The sequence below is a fragment of the Zalophus californianus genome, chromosome X (genome assembly GCF_009762305.2).
Source record: "Zalophus californianus isolate mZalCal1 chromosome X, mZalCal1.pri.v2, whole genome shotgun sequence".
Classification (NCBI taxonomy): domain Eukaryota; kingdom Metazoa; phylum Chordata; class Mammalia; order Carnivora; family Otariidae; genus Zalophus; species Zalophus californianus.
This window is the reverse complement of record NC_045612.1, coordinates 119,808,665-119,831,633: the sequence shown is the minus strand read 5'-3', so window position 1 is coordinate 119,831,633 and position 22,969 is coordinate 119,808,665.

Here is a 22,969-nt window from a genome sequence, read left to right as displayed (position 1 = left end):
AAAAATCTTTAAAATTCAGGAGGTGTCGTTAATGACCGAATCACTTCTGTGGCAACGCTGTCAGATATTTTTAACCGTGCTCCGTTATGGATAGCTTTCTGTCCTTTGGAGTGACATTTTTCTCATTCATTCAGTTGATATTTATATACCACGCACAGTCCAGAAGTCCTTGAAGCGTGCAGGTACCTTTCATAAGCATACAAACACGCTTTTCCACTGTTGTTCTGCCAACTGGGGCCTCTCCTGAAGGAAAGCAATTCCACATGCACACAGATACTGCTGCGAATGACATCAGGCCAGGCCCTTTGGGAATTTCTCAAGTAGACTCCGGGAGAGAGCGGGGCTTTTTAAAAAAAGTCCCCCTAAATTAACCTGTAGTCTATAAGAAGTAGCCAAGATTTAAAGAGGCTTATTAAGCAATTTCCACAGCTACAGCATTGTATTTCAGGGAGTTTATGGGGATAAGTAGATCTTTATTGGGAATCGCCATTAACATGGTCGTTAGCTTTCATATCATTAAATATCTCATTTCAGGGGCAATTATGTTGGACTCTGGATTCATCAGAAAATAATTGCAGAAAAATGTGCCATACGCACCAATTTTTCAGAAGCATCAGTGATGCAAAAGGTGGAGATCAAAAGTAACATTTCCAGGGGCCCCTGGGTGGCTCAGGTGGTTGAGTGTCTGCCTTTGGCTCAGGTCATGATCCCAGGGTCCTGGGATTGAGCCCCGCATCGGGCTCCTGGCTCGGCGAGGAGCCTGCTTCTCTCTCTTCCTCTGCCTCTCTCCCTGCTCATGCTCTCTCTCTTTCTCTCTCTCTCTGTGTGTGTGTGTGTGTGTCTCAAATGAATAAATAAAATCTTTAAAAAAAAAAGTAACATTTCCTTTTTGTTTGTTATTTGAAAATTGTAGCATGGCAGTTTTGCAGGACTAATTTATAGATTGGCTCATTCATGTCCGATGTTAGATGAGCATCAAATTATCCATATTCTCTATGATTCTTTTAATCTGTTCCTCATAAATGGATGCATGCTTCTTGCTGCCAAGTTGGGTTTATATGGTGATTGATGGCTTACTGTTGGAAGACTCAGCCCATTAAAATAAGATTATCTAAGGATGGGTGTGGTGAACACATTGTAAGGTGACCCCCAGTGAGTCACATCCTTATGTAATCTTCTCCCCTTGAGTGCCAGGGGAACCTGTGACCGGCTTCCAGCCAACAGAATATGGTAAATGTGATGGGGTATCACTCCCTTGATTATATTATGTAAGACCGTCTTGCTGGACCCAAGTGAGAGACTCTCCCTGGCTGGTCTTGAAGAAGTGAGCCGCCATGTTGGGGGAGGGTCTGGGAAAGGGCCACATGGCAAGGAACTTTGGGGGTGCTCCAGGAGGCTGAGGGCAGCCCCTGGCAGATAGCTAATAAGAAAACAGGGACCCCAGTCCTATTGCTTCAAGGAACTGAACTCTGCCAACAACCACATAAGCTTGGAAGAGGTCACCGAGCTCCAGATGGGACTGCAGCCCACTTGGCCCCTTGACTGTGGCCCTAACGAGACCTGAGCAGAGGAGCCGGTCATGCTTCGCCTGGGCTTCTGATCCAGGGAAGCTGTGGAATAGTAAATGGGTGTTATCTTGAGCCGCTAAATTTGGGATACAGCATAGGAAACAAATGTGGTAGGTTTTCCACTCATTTCTATGACACAGTATTCATAAATTGATCTTTAAACTGGTTATTTTCAAACTCTTTCTGTGAAAAACCAGTGTTTTCATCTCCAATCTGTCTATGGAGAAAGCTTTCATAAAGTGAAATAAAAATGAACTATTAGAAAATATTAAAGAGACACGTGAAAGACAAAGTACAAGCCCACAGACCAATACTTTCATAAAGTGAAATAAAAATGAGTTAGAAAAATTACATAGAAAGGTATACAAACTGCAAGCCTAAGGGTTTTATTATTAGATCCGATAAAGACAATTTCTCTGTCAGATTAGTCTAAAAGTTTCTCATCATTTACTCTCAATTTACATATGTCATTGAGGGAGGAGTAGTAAACAGTCCACAGACCAGAGCCAGCCTAGGGATCATGCATTTGAATGAGACCAAAGCAACTTGTAAAAATAGCTGGTATTTATGGAGGGCTTACTCCTCCCTGGACACTGTGTATAGCCCTTCTCGTGAGTTACCTCCTATCCATGCTCCTCACGACTCTGTGAACTTTACAGATTCCCCCATTTTGTGCATGAACAAACCAGAATTGGTGGGGCGAAGTCACTTGTCCAGTGTGGTCACACGGCTAGGAAATAGAGAAAGCTGTGACCCAACCCAGAAATCTTAACTGAACAGAATGATACTGCAGAATTCCTTTATCATCCCTGATAGGTGAGAAAGTGTAATACCCCAGCTGTTTGAAATGAAATACGAACTATAATTAATTTTGTCCCGAATATCCTGCAGAGCCCTACAGATGGAGTTTTCTGTGCTCTATTCCCTAAAAAGGAGACCAGTCATTTGGGCCGAACATGAGCTATAGTGAGATAAGACGTGGTGATCTCTAGAAGGAAATGAACCACGCTCTTGTTGATCTCTCGTCTCAAAACACGGTGGTTCTTAGGAGCCGATTCAGAGATGCAGAAGAGAGGAAAGCAGGGGACTTAGGCCCTGCTTACACTCCGTTAAGGCTTTCACTTCCTTCACTGAAGTCGTTAGAGGCTTAAGGGCAGCAGTTCCCATCAGAATTATTGGGGGGATTTTTACAACTACTGACGCATGGGCCCTGTCCCAGGGGATTCTTCTAGTTTACTGGTCTGGAAGAACCAGGGCATCGGGAGGATTTCCAGAGCTTCTCTGGTGATTCTGATGTGCAGCCAGGGTCGAGGACCGGATTTTTAGGGAAGATCAGTGTGGGTGGGACTGGGAGAGGCGGGGTCCCTGCGACCCCCATCTTGACGTGCCAGTTTCCCAGGGCTGTATGGAGGGCACACGGGCACAGCTTTCTGTCCCCAGCACTCGCCGATGGGGATCGCCCGGGTAGGATTAGGGTGGCTCGAGGGCTGCCTGTTATTTGAAGCTCAGGAAAATCTCCACCGACGACGACTTTAACAGCCTCCAGCCTCTGTCACTTCAGGCCTGAGCTGATGAAGCTTAGGTCTCCTGTGCTTTGCAAAATTACATCCAATTGATTTCAGTATTTGAGGTTGTCATTTATGGCAAAATTACAATTTCATGGCTCTTCAGCCCTCATTCATGGTTTTTACCTGCCCTGTAGGAAATACTTCTGTCCTCCTAGAACTTTCCTGAGCATTTTGGTGTTCTTGTGTTTTACATTTACCCAGCTTTGAATGACCAGAATTACAAATCACTGAGATTTTGCTTTTAGGAATTTTATGCTGGTTCCCCACCCACCATATTAGATGGGACGCAATAGCAGAGCTGGATCTGAAACTGTATTCTCCCAGCACCGTTGCCAGAATCCAGTCTTGTGGGGAGTTCCTTGAAAGAAGAGGGTCCCAGCCCCCTGCTATTCAAAGTGTGGCGGTCCACCAGCTGCAGCACCCACACCTCCTGGGAGCCCTGGATCTAAATGCAGAATCAGAATCTGCATTCAACTAGATGCCCAAGTGCTTTGTATGTGTATGTAGGAAGAGTTCGAGAAGCACTGAGAAGCAACTGCACTCGGGTCCCCTGTTTGAAGATGAGTGATCCACGTTAGCGTAGGAAGGATTCTGCTAAGGCCAACGGTAAAGAGAAACATTCACTCCAGATTTTCCCAAATCTCTCTGCCCACAGGACAACATTTTTTTTTCAGGTTGCACTTTTCAAAACATTCTTGTTCAAGTATGACGTACATCAGAATAGTGTACGGATTATTGTCGGGTGGTCACGCGTCCTAGGTCTCTCGCCTTTCTGCAAGTCTCGGCCAGAGGCACTGACTTCACTCATTCCGAATTCTCTCATCAAGGGTGTTTGTAGAGCGAACAGCCTTGGGCGACAGAGCTAGGGTCTCCCTCCAGAGCAAAGGTCCAGTATAATAAAGCCAGTCCAATGTAATAAAGACAAGGTTTCTCTCCAGGGCAAAGGTCATGCAGGCTTACTGCCTATTTTAAAAGATTTGGGTTCCCTTCGACCATGGGTTCTTCAGCCGTGACACAAATCCACTGCATGTGCAGCATCCAACGGGCCCCTCCACGTTGCCCAGGGAATCCCAGAGACTAGGGGTGAAGAGGGGACCGACATAAACATGAGGCTCATGCTGCCGGCCGTGCTATGAGCAATAAGGTCCTTTGTTTCTGACCCAGGAGGTGAGCGTCTTCTGGCGGCATCCACAAAATTACGGCAGGCTAACTTGTCAGCTCGCAAGTAGGGTCAAATCTGAGACCCTTCACAGTTCTTGAAAGATTTTTACAAACCACACATGACTGTGGAACCAGTTACCAGATCAGGAGAGAGAACATTATCAGCGCCCGGAAGGCCTCCTCATGACCCTTTCTGGTCACTACTCTCCTCAACTCGAATGGACTACCAGTGACCTCATATATATGTAAGGAGCTATTTTCTAAACCAAGGTTATTTAAGCTGACATTTACTAGCATTTAGTATGAGTCACTTTACGTGTAGTAAATAATTTAATCTTTGTAGCCACCCTCTGAGGTAGGAACCATTAAACTCATTTTACAGGTGATAAGTAAGCACAGAGAAACGAAGTGATTTGCCAAAGGTCACACAGCTAGAATCTGAACCCAGGCAATTTGACCTCAAAGCTAACTTACGTTTTTAAGATTATTTATTTATTTGAGATCGAGAGAGAGTGAGAGGGAGGGAGCGTGGGCTGGGGTGGGGGCAAAGAGGGAGAAACAGACTCCCCGATGAGCACAGAGCCCAATGTGGGGCTTGATCTCAGGACCCGAGGATCATGACCTGAGGCGAAGGCAGACGCTTCACTGACTGAGCCACCCAGGCACTCCAAAGCGGACTCTTTTTTTTTTTTTTTTTTAAGTTTTATTTATTTTAGAGAGAGAGAGAGTGTGAGCTCATGCAAGTGGCGGTGGGCAGAAGGAGAGAATCTCAAGCAGACTCCCTGCTGAGCACAGAGACTGACACAGGGCTCCATCCAACGACCCATGAAATCATGACCAGAGCTGAAATCATGAGTCAGATGCTTCACCCACTGAGCCACCCAGGCACCCGTTGACCTCAAAGCTAACTCTGAACTCCATCACCACGTTGGACCCCGTGTTCTGAAACTGGCATAGGATTTCTGCCACGGGAATCATCCCAGGAAGTCTGGGCATGTGTGGTTTATAAACACAGCAGGCCCAAAACATAAATAGGCTATGTTCCAAGAATTTGTTTATAAACCAGTTATCTTTGTTGTATGGTACGAAAGGTACTGAATTTAGTATCTGGAAAAAAATCTAGATTCCAATCCTGACACTCACGTAGCAGCTGTGTGACCTTGGACAAGTCACTTAACCTCTCTGGGCTTTAGTTTCCTCATTTGTAAAATAATGGAGTTGGCCCAGAAGAGCAGGCCAGTTTCTTTTAACTTTAAAATTCTGTATTTTTATATTCAATATATATTCTCCATAGAATTAATGGTATTAATTCCAAGGCTAGTGCTATATATTTTTTTAAGATTTTTTTTTTTTTAAATTTCTAAGTCCTCTTTACACCCAATGTGGGGCTTGAACTTATGACCCTGAGATCGAGAGTCACATGTTCTACCGACTGAGCCATCCAGGTGCCCCTATAATATTTTTTTTCAAGTAAAATGAACCCAAAGATTATAAATAAACACATCATAATATAGACATAATAATATCTCCATGAACTAGAACTTGACTTCATCACTTGTGACTTGGTCAAGTCATTTATAGGGGTGACGCTGCCTTTACTCTGATATAATGAAAATTAAAAAATATTTGTTCTTAGGGGAGTCATGAGTTCTAACCAGATGTCTACATCTATCCTCTATCTCTCTGAATGTTTTGTAAGGAGATACGTATTATGCGCACTAAGATACTAGTTGTTTGTAACTTCATCCATCCACCCATCCATCCACCCATCCATCCATCCATCCATCCACCCATCCATTCATTCCAAAAACACTTCTTGAATACCTGCCCACTCCTTGCCAGGTACTGTGTTAATGGTGGAGGAATAACGTTAGAATACAGTGTGATAAAGTTTCTGAGAAAGACAAGTCAGCGGGCACCCGGGTGGCTCAGCCGTTAAGTGCCTGCCTTCGGCTCAGGGCATGATCCCGGCGTCCTGGGATCGAGCCCCGCATCGGGCTCCCTGCTCGGCGGGAGCCTGCTTCTCCCTCTGCCTCTGTCTGCCGCTCCCCCTGCTTGTGCTCTCTCTGCCAAATAAATAAATAAAATCTTAAAAAAAAAAAAAGAAAAAGAAAAGAATCCTTTCTAAAGCAGCCCTTCCCCCTCCCAATTGGGGAATTTAGGGAGGGGGGAGACACCTGGAGCAAGCCCCGTCTTATTTCCTAGTCCTCTGAGGATCACTTTTTCTTCAGAGGTTATACGGACAGGACATCGTGGCAAGCCCGGGGCGCCCTAAACCCCATGTCAGCCTGTGGTCTGAGCACCCCCCCCCTTTCCCTCCTTCCTCCACCCTGCCAAGAAGGTGCAGAGGCCAAAATTGAGTTTAGGGATGTACCTTTGTCTTCCAGGCCGGCTTTCTTTAACCCTTAACCGGGCTTTGCCTGGGTAAAAATGTCGGGAGGGGCCCTCGCTCTCTTCCCCCCATTCTGTTTCCAGCCTGGCCCAGCCTTTTCCAGGAATCGCAAAGACAGGCCCTGGAGCTAATGGGGCGGGCAGGCTGCTGGTGCAGTAAATCCCACAGAGTCTTTCTGCCTTGGCCTCGTGACAGCACTCACTGGGGAGGAAATCTGAGGGAGGCTCTGCTGGAAAAGGGAAGTACTTCCAGTTTCAGCTTTTGCTTGGGAGACCAGCAGGGCCTCTCGCGGCCTTTCCCACCAGCCCGGCCCATGCGCAGTGGGAAGATGGTGTCACCGGCACACCTCGAATTTTCCTTATCGGAAGGACTTCTGTGACTCACAGCAGTTCGGTGGATGGAGAGCCAGGGAGCCAGAAGTTCCTTCAAGCCTGGGTGTGATTTCTGGTGCAGGCGGACTGGCTTCCCTGAACACGGAGGGCTGGCCTCTCAGCCCTCTCAGGGCAGCATTTTGTGAAGGAAAATGAGCCCCAGGGCTGAAAACTTTCTCTGAGTCAGGCACTGCCCTGGCCTCAGAAGTGCAAGCACACAGATGTTGACCTCTTCCTGTTTCAAGATCTAGCCCAGGACACCATGTTACATTAAGTTATCTGTATTTTTTTTTTTTTTAAGATTTTATGTATTTATTTTTATGAGAGAGAGTGAGTGCGAGCGGTGGGGAGGAGCAGAGGGAGAGGCAGACTCCCCGCTGAGCAGGGAGCCCGATGCGGGGCTCGATCCCAGGACCCCGGGACCGTGATGTGAGCCGCAGGCGGACACTTCACTGACTGAGCCACCCGGGCGCTCCAAGTCGTCTGTATTTTTAAGCAAAATGATTTCTCCTTTTGGCTGGAGAATTTTCATTCTTAATCACTGTGGCCCATCTTTCTTAAGATCCCTTTGTCAGTTTTGGATAACTAATTTTTTGGGTACTGAGGATATTCTTCTATTTAACGGTTGATTGGCCTTTCATTGCCAATGGTAGAGAACAATTATAAAAATTTAACAAATGGTTCTGGTGGGAGTAGATATTTTAAGTAGTGAAGCAGGTGGCAGCCCAGGGCTGAGGGCCGGGTCCAGTGAACACAGTGGGAGACACACTGATTCGCTTCTTAGCTTTCGTTACTTAAAAATGGATTTGCTAAGTTGGGCTAGTAGATGAATCATACAGTAGCTTTGTATGTATTGTATAAAATGGAAGGGGGTTCACGGTCTCGTTGTTACTTAAAAACCGACGATGTTTACGGGCGCACAATTTGGCTATTCACAATAGCCAAAAGACGGAAGTAGCCCGAATGTCTGTGGACTGGGGAGTGGATAAACACATTGTTGTTTGTCCATACAATGGAATATTACATAGCCATAAAAAGAAGAAGAGGCGGATGCATCGAGACAACGTGCAAGCTGGTGGTTGCCAGGGGCTGAAGGGGAGGGTGGAATGGGGAGTGACTGCTCTATGGGTTTGGGGCTTTCTCGAGGTGATGAAAACGTTTTGGAACTAAAAAGAGGAGGAGTCGCACCACACTGTGAAGGTACTAAATGCCACTGAATTAGTCACTTTTAAATGGCTGATGCTCGGGGCACCTGGGTGGCTCCGTCGGTTGAGCGTCTGACTCTTGATTTCAGCTCAGCTCATGATCTCAGGGTCATTGAGCTTGAGCCCCGCGTTGCACTCCACACTCACTGGGGAGTCTGCTTGGGATTCTCCCTCTCCCTCTGCCCCTGCCCCTGCCCCCACGATCATGCATGCCCATGTGCTCTCGCTCTCAAATAGATAAATAAATAAATAAATAAACAAATGGTTAATTCCATGTTACGTGAATTTTACCTCAGTAGAAAAATGTTTATTATTGAAACCTGCAATGACTCCCCATTTATTTGAGAGTAGAAGCCAAATCCTTACAGTGGCTTGCCAAGTCCTGTGGGACCTGGGCCCCTCCTCCCGTCCTGGGCACTCGGGCCTCCGTGCATGTAGTTTCTCCTCTGTGCCAGACGTGCTCCCACCCTCTACTCCCCTTTGCACAGGCCATTCCCTCTGCCTGGAGGACACTTCTCCCCGTTAACCCTTGTGGCTCCCTCCCTCACCTCCTTTATGTCTTTGCTCTGATGTCACCTCCCAAGGGGGCCTGCCCGGGCCCACCCTATTTCCAGTGACACCAGCCTCAAGCATCATTCCCTTTATTCTGCTCTACTTTATTACCTCCTAATAAACTCTGTACTTTTACTGATTTATTCTGTTTATTGCTTACTCTCATCCTCCCCCTTCGCCACCACCATTAGAATGTAGCTCCATTAAGAAAAGGCTCTTAGCATGTTTCCACATTCTGTGCGCAATTTGTGTTGAATTTTCTAAAATGTCCACAGAAACCAATAACAAGGAATTACACGTTCAAACAGATTCAGTTAAGTGGATTCTGAAGGAAATAGCACTAGAAAATGAAGTATCAGGTCTAATAGTAAAATGCTATTATGGTTTTTTATTCTCTGCCAATATGTATATGTCATGCAGGCATAAAAGCATTTGGGTTGAAGTTAAAAATTTCGTACAAGTCGTTTGAGTTTTGAACCTGAACGAGTTACTTTGGGTTGAAAGTTACTCATTACAGAAGGTGGTAGAAGTGGAAAACATTTTCTACTGGGAGAAGATAACTTATTTTTTAACAAATCGCGCTTCTTTTCTCTGGGCCAATTGGGGTCGTTACAGCTTTTATGGGGCCTGGTGGGGGGGGTGGATTATAAAAACTTCTTTCTGCGCTTGTGTTTATTTATTAAATTTGTGCAAGGCCTTGATGGCAACTGTGGGAGATCCAAACGACAAACATACGAGTTTTCAAAGTAAGACAACTGGATTTATCAGAAGGGGAGTAAAAGTCTGAGAAAGAAGGGGGGGTGGTGAAGGAATGGAGAGAAAAGAAGGGACAAGAATTTAGAAATAGATCTCTGCCTAAAATATTTTTGTACACGAGCAGGAAGTTGCTTTCGGAAAGCCAGCCCGCAGACTCTTGCACACAGACCTTGCACAAGGCAATCTATGATTAGAAAATTGTATCATGAGCTTAAAGCTCTTATGTTTTGCAGATGGGGCGTCTCTATTAATGTGGATCTGTATCGTGGCTGGAGATCATGCTAATCTGATGCAAAAACCGACAAGAAATGCTACCCCCCTTCCTCGGTGTCAGCATTAGAGCTGGAACATATTTCTATGTGTGTCTGTTTATCTCAAGCACGAGGAACCAGAGTATCGTAGTGCCGGAATTCATCAGGTATCTAAGATTTAGCGCAGAATTCTTTTTTTTTTTTTTAAAGATTTTATTTACTTATTTATTTGTCAGAGAGAGAGGGAGAGAAACAGAGTACAAGCTGGGGGAGCAGCAGGAAGAGGGGGAAGCAGGCTCCCCACTGAGCAGGACCCCGGGATCGTGACCTGAACCGAAGGCAGACGCTTGCCCGACTGAGCCGCCCAGGCGCCCCCGAGGGCAGAATTCTAATAGGAGAGCGCTGGCGCACAGAGTTTCAGCTTTTTGGCCAGAAAGGATTTCTCTGTGTCAGTCACCCTTCTCTCATTTGGCTGAGGGTCATGCTTCATGAATCCACATCCCATTGTGCTGTCACGGACTTGGACACACCACTCCTGGGGATTCCATTTGCGGAAAGAAAAGCTCAAGAAGCAGAAGGGGAGCTGGGATTTTTTGTGAACGTTGCAATTTCAGAGAACACGAGTAGCATGACCCCACGTGGGCCTCTCTCATTCCGCAGAGTTGTTCCGTTCTTAGCCACATAGGAAAGAGCAGAACTTTGCCTGATGGCCAAAGGACAATTATTTTCTTAACTTGTTGTAAGGCAGGCTGATATGAATGCTTAATGACTTCAGCCTCCTCAGATACTAGCAGGCATGGGAGTATTCACAGGGGGAGTCGGATGGTGGATTAGCAATGGTGTGAGGCAGGAGTCTTCATGTAGGGGTTTTCATATGTTTTTGGAACATAAACTGAGCCCAAAATATCCAAAGAAGCCAGTTCCTCTTAGAGCTCTGATGATGTACAGTGAAACCTGCTTAGAAGACTCCGAGAGTTGCCCAACCTGGTGGTTCTCGGCCGGGGCAAATTGGCAGGGGCGCAGTTAGTGGTATCTGGGAATATTTGTTCATTGTCACGATTAAGGGGGGGTGGGCATTGCTACTGTCATCCGATGGGTAGAGGCCAGGGATGCTGCTAAACACCCAACATGCACAGGACAGCCCGTCATGACAAAGACGGATCCAACCCAAAATGTCACTAACGCCGAGATTGAGAAACCCTCATCTTAACACATGCTCTAAATACAGACCCATTAGAAACATCCCCCAATCGGTGGAATTACCAGAACAACAGTCTGATAAAACATAAACCAAGCAACCTAGCTAGTAACATTCCCTCCTTCCTCTTTCCTACCGCACAGAGAACCACCGAATAAATGTTAAGTATGACCTTTAAAAAAAAAAAAAAGACCCTGTAAGCAACCTCCTTAAATGTTTCGCTGTAACAGCTGCCATTCTCTGCAAGCTCTTCTGTTCCCAATAAAATTATTGAAACCACTGTAATAGTAAAAATTTACAACTGCATTAGCATCTCTTGGCTGAACTTGTTGAAATGACAGGTGAGGGGGAAACCAAGAGCCTTCTTTAAAAAATCTAGCTTGATTCTTCCCGCACAGTTTAAGAAGGAAGACTGGAATTTATGCTAATACTGTCTTTCTATGCAGGGCAATAAATGACACATATCAAAATTCAGGGCCCAAGAGAGCAATGGCCTGAGCTTGTTGTTCTTCTCATCTCTTGGCCAGAAGAGGAAACTGAGCTTCAGTTGTTCTTCCTAGTTAGGAAACCTGATGATTGTTATTGAAATATGAAGCCGGAGATACTTTGAAAATGCTAATACAGAAGATCCTGCCCGTGGCTTAGAGAGTTATGTGCAAAGAGCATCTAATCGGGATGACTGGGGAATTTGGGCTTTTAAGACCATCACTTATGGGAATGACCTTGGTCTTCAGTTTTTTCTCATCTGCAAAACAAAGGCTCTGGGTTACGACCTCTGACGTCATTTTAAGCTAAAAAACAATCACACAAAAATAGCTTAGTACAGGCTGACCTTGAGATTTCCACCCTACCACCAAATGTCACTAGTCAGTTCTACCAATGTAGAAGTAGCTAAGTGATAGCTCACAACCCCGGGGGGTTTGCTGTTTCGTTCGATAGACCAGAGAATAAATAGCTGCTGTAGAAGGATTGTAAATAATGAAGACCCCCTTTCCTTCGGCAGATAAATGAAACCGGGAAATCTGTGATGGGGAATTGATTATTTCTCCAGCTTTCAAAATCTACTTGTCATTCTGAAACGGTCAGGATTGGGCATTTGTATAATTGCGGGCTATTTCTGTGTCCAGTTTGGCCTTGAGACCCCCTCAGACAATAGCACCTCTCTCTTAGCATCAGCCTGAATGTTCACGTTAATTAATTTAGAGTTTTCCAAGCAAATCTGTATGCAAAGTAGATCGCCCCACAGCGCGCCGTTTCGGCATCTAGTGTCTTCTCTGTGACAGGCTCTTGAAAGCCGAAAACAGGAGAGAGCACAGAGCAAGAGCGCAGAAATCACGGCGTGTTTTTTCCTCTACAGGAAGTCTCTCGCCGGAAGCCATGCCACAGAGCACACAGGTAGCTTGCAGAGAAGGATGTAACCCACCCCAGGCCCGAAAGAACCCTCGGGAAGGCCGGCTTTGCTTGTTTCTCAGCCAGTTTTATTGCGCTGCCCACGCCCTCCCACCCAGAGCACTGGGCTCTCTAGGTTCTTCCTCCTGCAGCTGCTTTCAGTTATTTCAGGAATGGTTTTACAGTCTGCTTTCCCCTGATTTTGTCCTGCCTCTGCCCGTCTTCGTGGGCTTGGATTTGGATGGGCCATAAGAGCAAAGGGCAAGGAATCCCAACCCCATTTTCTTTATTCATTCTTTTGTTGGTTTACTTCCCTCTCAGCAGCAGCTTAGCAACAAAGAAGGTGAATAGGATGACGAAAATGTGGGTTTATAAAATCATTAGCGAGTTTTAGGGAGGCAGGTCATCATGGCGGCTGTAGGGAGATGATGAAGCATGGGCCGTACAGGCAATGTAAAACATGGGGTGTTGTCTGTTTAGAAGGGTCTCTTGGGTTCTTTATCAAGGTGTGTGACTTCTGGAGTGAGGAATGGAGAGAACAGAAGGAGAGTAAGAGAAGCCATCCTCCACATGAGACCTTGTGAACCAGCTCTGTTTCCTTTGCTAACTCTGGCTAAAGTTAAAAAAAGAACACACACACACACACACACACACACACACACACACACACACACACACACACACACACCAAACCCTCAATGGGGAAATATGGCAATATTTACAAAGGCTTCCCTTCTATCTACAGCACCCTTATGGGGCGCCTGGGTGGCTCAGTCGGTTAAGCGTCTGCCTTTGGCTCAGGTCATGATCCCGGCCAGGGTCCTGAGATCAAGCCCTGCGTCGGGCTCCCTGCTTCTCCTGCTCCCCCTAATTGTGCTCTCTCTCTCTCAAATAAATAAACATCCTAAAACACACACACACACACACACACACAGAGTACCCTTGTGCAAGATGTATCATCTCTGTCTTGCAGTATGGTTGTATTTGAAATAGATGGTGCAAGAGGTGTTTTTGTTTATTTTTTGTCTTCTTCATAACCAAGTGTAAGCTGCTTGCGAAGCCCGGGAGCATGCATCCCAAATTGTGGACTTCACCTTTCTTGGAAGGGAAAAGTGCCCCAGTGCCCCTGGGATCTGAACGTGTGGTTCCTCAGAGTCTGAGCAGCGGAGATGTGGTTTTAGGGCCCTCTCAGACGCCCCGTTAATGCTTGTGCAGTTGTGATAAATGACAGCAAGTGGCACTGAGGCCAGATTAATAACAAGGCAGCTAAATGGTTTTCTTGCAGCCTCATTTCCCAAAAGGGCCCCCTCTGCGGCGTTAGTGGAGGGGGGCTCTTCTCTGCAGGTGGTCTCTTTAGAAGTTTCAGGGATTGTTGCTCAAGGGAAAATGGCTCAATCTTCTTTAAGATTCTTCAAGAGCAGGTGAGCAAAGGCCCCGCACCCAGGCCTCTCCTCAGCTAGATCCAGTCTGTGGTCCTTTGCCTGGTACCTTCAGGTGGTGCAATAAGAACAAATAAATACAGTGTGAGAAGTCAAATGGCTTTTTGTCAAGTGTGAAAGGGACCGCATCTAACACCAGAGTCGGACAGAAACCATAAAGGGTGTCTTGTGTGAACATTTCCGGCTGCAAAATCTACCTGTTGCACTGAAACCACGACTATCTAGCCCATGCTTGCAAGAGCCCCTCCAGAAGCTTCCTGTTTCATGTGGCTCATGAGAAGGATTACACACTGCAGTCCAGGTCTCATTGTCTTCATGCTATTTCCAAGATGGGAGAAAGAAGACTGTAAACTTTGCATTTTAAGGTATTCATAAATACATCTATCAACCTCTCCGTTAGTACACAGATACTACGAGACAATAGAGAGGAGGGGCGCCTGGGGGGCTCAGTCGGTTAAGTGCCCAGCTCTTGGTTTCAGCTCATGGTCATGATCTCAGGGTCGTGGGATGGAGCCCCGAGTCAGGCTTCGCGCTCAGTGAAGAGTCTGCGTGGGATTCTCTCCCTCCTCTGCCCATCCCCCCACTTGCGCGCTCTCTAAATGAATAAATAAATACATACATAAATAAAATCTTAAAAAAAAAAAAAAAAGACACCAGAGAGGAGACTAGAGGCAGCTCAGCCATTCCATGTAGACGTTGGGGAGGAGTTGGGATGTCTCCAGGACTAAAAGCAGTGTAGTTTGGCAGAGGGACTTTCCAAGGGAGCATCAGGCTGAGACAGGGGAACATGACTGACAGGTGGTAAGGTGATTCTCGAAGGTGGAGCAGATGGGATGGGCGTGGGCAGGTAGGTTTGTGGGGCCAGAAGCCTTGCAGCCTCTCCTACTGAGTCCAGCACCCGGCGAAGACCAGTTAGAGAGCGTGGAAGAGAACATGGTCTCATGCAAGGTCCACCTCCGACCTCCCAAGTTAACTCCATGTCTTCCCTAAGGAAGGGCTCCGGCCTCTCTCCTTGCAGGGTATGATGGACACGTATGCAGTGCCGTTAAGGACGAGCATCTCGTCACCCGGTGACCAGTGCCGTCTAGGTTCCCGTTGCAAGGTGAGCAGTTTCCTGGTGATAAGAGAGCACTGTGACCATGGCCACAGGTCCCCAAATAGGGGCTCCCAGGGCCTCTAGGCTCTTCCTCGAACTCTGCCCAGGGTTTGCTTCAATGTCCTCTGAAGGCTATGGGCAGTGAAAGCCTTCTCTTCCCCTGTGTCGACTCAAGAAGACGGAAGGCTGTCTCAGCCAGACCCCAGCGCCTCTCTGCCCGTCAGCTCAGAATTCCTGCCTTCTCAGGCAGTTGGGAGAAGGATCACAGCACATCGTCCCCGAATTAGTGTGCAAGAGTGGCCACCTCCTTCTCCACAGGACTGTGTGAGCTTTTATCCGCCATTTCTGGTGTTTTTTTCTCCACCCATACATACTTTCACGAACACATGCCTCTTTTCTTATGAACCTAGGTCGTTCTGCATATGCGGTTTTTTTCCCCTTTTTTCCATGGTATGTGGTATTTTAGCCACATTGGCCGCATTTTTCCCTACACCGTGGTTATTAATGGTCATCGAAAGGAGCTGGGGCACTTTATCAGCCCGCCCTCTGAATGGCTATGCCAGTTTACAGTCGCATAAGGTTTTCCTTATTAATCAAAGGATCCTTGGTACTGAGGACTGACCGTGATGGTGGTGTCCGAAGGGAGAGTGAGAAGCACAGACCAGCTCCGTATGTGGGATTTAAAGATCCAGGAGGAAAACTGATCAGAGGTAGAGCTGAGGGTGCTTTCCGGGGTTGTTCCAGAAGGAAGTGACCCCCTCAAGGACCATTTTGTCAGAACTACTGACCTTTATCAAAGGGACTAGCACAAAAGGCCCTCGACTTGAACATGAAAAAAGACAAATACTTCATCCAAAATTTCCCTTATGTCCGCCAAACCCACACTTCTCTATTCAAGTCCGGGTTCACCACAGGCTAGCCAGTTAGGGTTTGAGGCTTCAGTAAGGGAAGGGGCATGCGTCCGTGATCAGTTCTTGTGAAAAGGGAAAGCGAATGCCCAAGTTGACCGTTGAGGTCATTCGGGGCATCCCGTGCCATGGGCAACTTGAGGTGAACCAGTGCTGGTCCTCTTCTGCTTCTGGCCAGAACTGACTGCATCAGTGTGTTTTTCCACTGGGGATAACAGTCCCTGTGGGCTTCCCAGGGGGTGCTTGGGGTTGACCTGCTGTTTGTCAAGGTTTGGAGGAGAGGACCTGACCGCGTGTGCAAACGATTGACAGGGAAGGCCAGCCCGGCTTGGGCTCCCCAGGGGCTATCTCAAGTGCCTTGGGTGGCTCATGGGATGAGGCTGGCGTGAATCGCGTTCATCCTCACAGTTTCTGGGGTGATTGAACAAGAGCCTCATGATCTGATCACAAGAGCAACAGGAGTGGCTGTGTTGCGATAACAGAATCATACTGGCCTGGAACGGATGCCCGTGCTTTCAGGCGCTCGGGGGACATTTCGACTGCAAGGCATTTTATCATCGCGGAGAGGGGCCAGCTGAAGGCACGCTGTCCACAGCCTTGCTCCAGCGCCGGGCTTTCAGTGGGGCTTTTAAAACCGGCTGAACTGTAGCTTGCTTTTCAGACTGTTTAAGCTGCTCGGCTTACAGTGGAGCAAATTGGCAGCGTGGCAGGAAAGACGACTGAAATTCGACCCAGCGTAGGGACTGAAAGCTCTTGAGACTCAAATGTTAAGGCCACTGGGGTGTGGCTTTTCCACTAATTATGTTCTGCCAAACAAGGGTTGAAAATGTCAGCCCAGACTTACAGCTTGGCTCCTAGAGCAGCCAACCACGGTGGGGTTGGGCCCGGGGTTGAAATGATGAAGAAGGAGTTTGAAAAACCATTCAGTTGATTTCAACACTTCCTGGGGACGACGTTTAAACCACAATGTTCTCTTTTTGGGGCAAGTCAAAAGCCAATCACGATTGAGGTTTCTCAGCATGTTCTGCCCATATTTGGCCGTAATCTTGCTTCATTCACCTAAATTTATAATATATGCACCTCAAAAGCAAGGCTCTGGGAAGTGTGGGTCTCTCTCTCCCTGTTATAAGAGAAGTCTTACCTCTACGCATTTGGACCTGCCCGTGAACTTACAGGGTAGCTTCAAAGCAAAGAAAGGAGCCAGAGTAGGAAACTTAGTTTTTACTCTTATTAAAAACAAAACAACAAAACAAAACAAAACGAAAAAACCCCGACTTCAAGTGTAGCTTCTGGCTTTGTACCATTTACATGAAAATACATAGAAAACAGAAACTAGTTTCGTCTTGTGCAAAAAGAACCAGCAGTGGCTTATGAGATTATGGGATATTTGCCGAAGGAATGCTGTATGCATTATTGATGTGTAGGAGGTCCGTTTCACAGAGACTCCAGGAAATTAATGCACCCTTCAAAGCTTCTTAAGCGTTCTTTGTGAAGGATGATCAAGTCTTGTGGAAAGATATAACGCAGACACAGTAAACCTCATCCTACCTTTTTAAAGTGACTATTTAGTGACCACTTTATAGGTACCGTCCGTTTCGTTCCCACTGTGGGCCCACAAAGGAGTCCCTATTCTTATCCACATTTTGCTTTATCAGAGAGTTTGCTTTACTTGCCCACGGTGCCTGAGCCTGTAAATAGTGGGGCTAGGAATCCACATCAGCAGTCAGATGCCCAAGCCCTCGCTCTTAACCACACACCACTCTACGCCACTAAGATGTTCTCCTGTGTTTATGGGCAAGAACAGAGGCCCTAAGTCATATGGAATGGCCCTGGGGACTGCAATCTTTAAGGCCTCAACCTCGTCTGGTTCTCAGGATCCTAGGGAAAGTTGCAAGGTTTCTCAGCTTGTCTGAGGCCCGAGGTTCCCAGGGACCCCTAGGCGATCACATCCAGAACCATCTGGTCAGAGAGGAGCCCATGATCTGCCGGCTGAGGCCCTCACTCGGGGCCCCAGTTATTTCTAGTCTCAGGAAACCCAGCTGTAGAAGGCCCTCTTCCGTGGGGCTGAAGACACATGGGCTGGAGCCGAGACCTAGCAGCATGGGCCTCTGTGTTCTCAAAACTGGGGGGACCTAGAGAAAGGGGAGGGAGGTGGCAAAGCAGCCCAGCCTCCCCTGGGACTACAGAGAGGCCCTGCCTCCTCCCAGCAGAGCAGTGGTCTCACAGGGCAGGGGGCAATTTGCCCTGCCCCGGGGGGTGTTTGGCGATGCTTGGAGACATTTTGGGTTGCCACAGCTCGGGGGAGAGTGCTACTGGCATCTAGTGGGTAGAGGTCAGGGGGGCTGCTCAACATCCTCCAGTGGGTAGAGGTCAGGGAGGCTGCTCAACATCCCCCCAGCAGGCTGGCGGTGGGGGGGGGGTGGTGGTGGTGGTGGTGTGTGTGGAGCTGGGGCTAACAAAAAATGATGTGGCCCCAAATATTACCAGGGCTGTGGTGAGAAGCCCTGCCTGAGAGTCTTGGTTCAGTGTGTTCCACCCACAGCTCTGAGGAAGCTCTGTGTGGGGCTCCTTCAAGGAGTCATTCTGCAACCAGGAAGCCAGCAGCCGCACGCACCGCGAGGCAGAAGATGGAGGGAGGGAGGGCGGCACCACGCGTACAGGTTTCAATTAACTGCATCTTTCTTGCCGACAGAGAGAGGTCAGTGTTTGCCTCTGTTTACAGGCCTCGCGACCAACGTAGGGACCGACCGGCTCCATGCAGTAGGCAGAATGATGGCCCCCAAAGAAAGATGTCAGGTCTTAAACCCTGGAACCTGGGAATGTTACTCTATATGAAAAAAAGACTGGTCTTTGCAGGCATGATTAAGTTAAGCTTCGGGAGATGGGGAGGTTATCCTGCATTATCTGGGTGGACCCTAATTGCAGTTGCAAGTGTCCTTATAACAAGGGGGCGCAGGGAGACATGCCGCATGCACAGCGGAGAAGGCAATCTGATCAGAGAGGCAGGAACCGGAACGATGGGGCCACAAGCCAAGGAATGTGGACAGTCAGCGGGAGCAGGCTAAAGCAAGGGACAGATTCTCCCCTAGAGTTTCCAAAGGGACCGTGGCCCCACCGACACCTTGATTTTGGCTCAGTGATACTGATTTCAAACTTCTGGCCTCCAGAACCATGAGAAGAAGTTTTCCTTGTTTTAAGCCACCAAGTTTGTGGCCAATTTGTTATAGCAGCCCGAGGAGACTAATACAGCCTGACACTCCTTGAGCCCCCAAATCGGCTGAGGCTGAGCGGCAAATCCTTCCGGTACAGACAAAGCCAAAGCCCTTCTGGGGTAGGATTTGAGGGGGAAATGGAAATTTCCTTTGCACCTCCCTCTCTATGCTTACCTCTTCCACCCTCTCTTTGAAGCACCCTCCCCGGTGAAAACATGGCACCTAACTTCCCTCTGCTTCCCTCTGCCAACTGTTTCCGGTGAATGCTGGGCAAGTCCTCTGACAACCCCAGTGCTTGGCTCCAACCTGTCTGAGGCTGCTTGTCACTTTCTGCCTCCATTTCTTGTCAACGTACGTGCAGTAGGTCCTAGACTAGACTCTGAGCTCCTGGGAAGCAGGAGCCATGTTTGAATTATCGTGAAGTCTCCTGAGGACCGCAGCACATCAGTAAGCACACAGTAGGTGCTCCGTCGGTGGTTAATGTGTGCTTCCCATGTCCTTACTATGAGAAATGTTACTTCGTTCTCTTCATTGCCTGGGGGTCAAGAAGCTCAAAGCCAAGTATGATGCTGATAAACAGGAATCCTCCCTCATTCTTCCACATCTGCAACAACGTGACACGAACAACATTAGTGTTCTTTGTTTTTAAATTGGTGCATAATTTGCACATGGTAACATGCATGTGTCTTACCCGTACAGCTTGATGACTTTTCCCCCTTCTATGCTTTCTTGTAACAACTGCCTGGATCAAGATAGGGAATCTCTCCAATTACCCCAGAACGTTCCCCTCTTCCCTTTCCCAGTCGGCTAACCCCCATGTTCCTCACACCTCAGTGAACTGCTGTTCTGTCTTGCACTCCAGAATTCCATATAAATGGAATCATCTGGCTTCTTTTTCGCCAAGTAATGTTTTTGAGATTTATCCAGGTGGTTGTGTGTATCGGTAGTTTTTTCTTTAAAAAAACAAAAAACAAACTGCTGTGTATTTTTCCATTATGTGAATATGCCGCAATTTGTGAATCCATTCTTCTGTTGATGAGCATTTGGATCATTTCCAGTTTGGACCTACGGTGAGTAAAGCTACTGTGAGTGTTGTTGTATTTTACGGCCCTGTGCTTTCGTTTCCCTTGGTTAGATACGTAGGAATAAAATGGCTGGGCCATAGAGAAGGTGTCTGCTTAACTTCATCGAGATTAGTATCACTGGGCGCCTGGGTGGCTCAGTCGTTGAGCCTTCCGCTCAGGTCATGATCCCAGGGTCCTTGGATCAAGTCCTGCATCGGGCTCCCTGCTCCGAGGGAAGCCTGCTTCGCCCTCTCCCACTCCCCCCACCCCCTGCTTGTGTTCCCGCTCTCGCTGTCTCTCTGTCAAATAAATAAAATCTTAAAAAAAAAGAGAGAAGAAAAGAAATTAGTATCACTATTCATGGTTTGGATACAAGAAAACAGATTTTTGGTAACAAAGATGAAGCAGTGACAGTCTTTCTGTACTCGTTTTCCTGATTCCGTCCATTAATTTCTTTTAAAAAAGATTTTATTTATTTATTTGAGAGAGAGAGTGAGAGATCACGAGCGGGGCGAGGGGTAGAGGGAGAAGCACGCTCCCCGCAGAGCAGGGAGCCCGACGCAGGACTCAGTCCCAGGACCCCAGGATCATGACCTGAGCCACAGGCAGACGCTTAACCGACTGGGCCACCCAGGCGCCCCCATTAGAGTAATTTCTTAAAGAAAGAGAGTGCCATATGCGTGGGTAATTGAATCAGCCGTAGAGAAAGCTGGAGGGTCACAAAGCACAGAGAACCGAACTAACACATGCACATAAACACATTCTCCTATCAGTTTGTACGCGCACCAGCCCATGTCTTTAAAGCTGGTCTTGCCTGGCGTGCGGATCGGACATAGTGCCCACGCACACAGGTTCCCTGTGAAAGAAAATATTGTAAGAGGGAAATTTGCTCTGTAATGAAGCCCTGACTGACATGACAACTGCAGGCAGAGAGGAGAATTTGGAATATGCAGGACCGGGGCAATCAGATCCTTCTGTGGTGCTCATTCTGAGGGTTTGGAAAAATCGTATTCCCCTGCCCAGTCCGCAGCTCCCCTGACGCCCGGGCACAGAGACCTGCCCCACGGCCAGCTGCCCGCCCCCTTCAGAAGGGACTTCCTGAGTACCAGCTGCTCCCCGCTTGAGGGCCACTGAATTCTAGAAATCCTGAAGAGCTTTGCAAAAGTGACTGGAGAAGGGGGGGACTATTTGAAGACCCTGTAGTGTTGTCATGAGACTAGAGCTAAGCCTGGGACCGGCTTTGTCTTTCGACAAGGTGCGTTTCCCAGCACCCATGACTCGTTACAAAGGAAATTCCTTTTCACCCAAATGGGTGTTTCAAACACTGTTTCTAATGGTGCACGCTATCTGACTGCTTTTGGGCTAACATCCCACCCTGTCTGCTATTTAAAACTTTGATCTTTATCCATGACATGCGTCTCGTGCTTCACTGAACGGCAACTTCTTATAGAATCTCTTCTTATAGAACCTGAGGTGCTGCTTCTGGGATCCAGTCTACCCCATCTGTGTTTCATCATTTACCTGGTTTCCCTAAAACCCTCATGCTCTTCTTTGCCCTTTTCTTCCCATCTGTGGAAAAAAAATTGGCCATGTCTGAGTGGCACCAAACAGATCGAGTCAGGGAATAAGAAATGTCAGTCACAATAAGTAAATAAAATCTCTAAAATATCTATCTATATATATATCAATCACCCAGGTGGTATATCTGGCACCGGGAAATTAAAACAAAGGGGTGATTCGATATCTTTTTTTTTTTCCTTATTTTTCTTTTTTGTTGTTGTTATTAAACGTTTATTTTTCCCTTGCTCTCCTGCTGTGTAGATAGTTGTTTTCTGGACAAAAATAAATCACCTGTTACTTGATCTTCTTTGCCATTTTTGAGAGAGACTGTTGATTGAATTTGTCTTGGAACTGTTTTCGGAAGAGAGGTTAGCTCTCGCAGGGGGGTTGGTAAACAATGCAGTGGCAACTGGCCCTACATTTTTTTTTTTTAAGATTTTATTTATTTATTTGAGAGAGCGAGTGATAGAGCATGAGAGGGGGTGGGGAGGGGCAGAGGCAGAGGCAGAGGGAGAAGCAGACTCCCCACTGAGCAGGGAGCCCGATGCGGGGCTCGATCCCAGGACCCCGGGATCATGACCTGAGCCGAAGGCAGAGGCTTAACCGACTGAGCCACCCTGGCGCCTTGGCCCTGCGTTTCTTATCTTGCTTTCCTGAGGCTCAACTCCCATATGAGTTGTTCTAATGTACAACGTTTTGATCTGTCATGATTAGGAGCTCATTTCTCTCTTATTCTAAAGGGCATGTGGGGTTGTTTAGGAAGAAGTGACCACGGACTCTGGCAGAGGCGTCTTTTATTATAGGAGTTGATGCTTCTACCACTGGTATCCCACGCGGCGGACCTCAGAAGCCTCCACAGTGGTGGGGCATATGGTTTCTGGAAACACTTCCTTCTCTAGTTCTCCTAGCATAAGTGAGTCTTCATTTGGAAAATGATGAATATATCAGTGTAAATGCCCTTGTGGGCCCACAGACTCTCTTGTGAACTTTATTGTTGATCATGATAGTCATGTAACTACCACCACAGTCAAGATATAGAACATTCGTATCGCTTCAAAAAGTTGCCCATTGCCTCCCACCAATCCCCAGTTCCTGACAACCACTGATCTGTGTCCCTATAGTTTGGCCGTTTACAGAATGCCACATAAATGGAATCTTAACAATACATCGTCTTTTGTCTCTTGCTGTTTTTACTCCCCACAAGGCTTTTGAGGTTCGTTCATGTTGTTGACTGGATCAGTGCTTTTTTATAGCAGAGCAGTACTGATCACAGTATGCA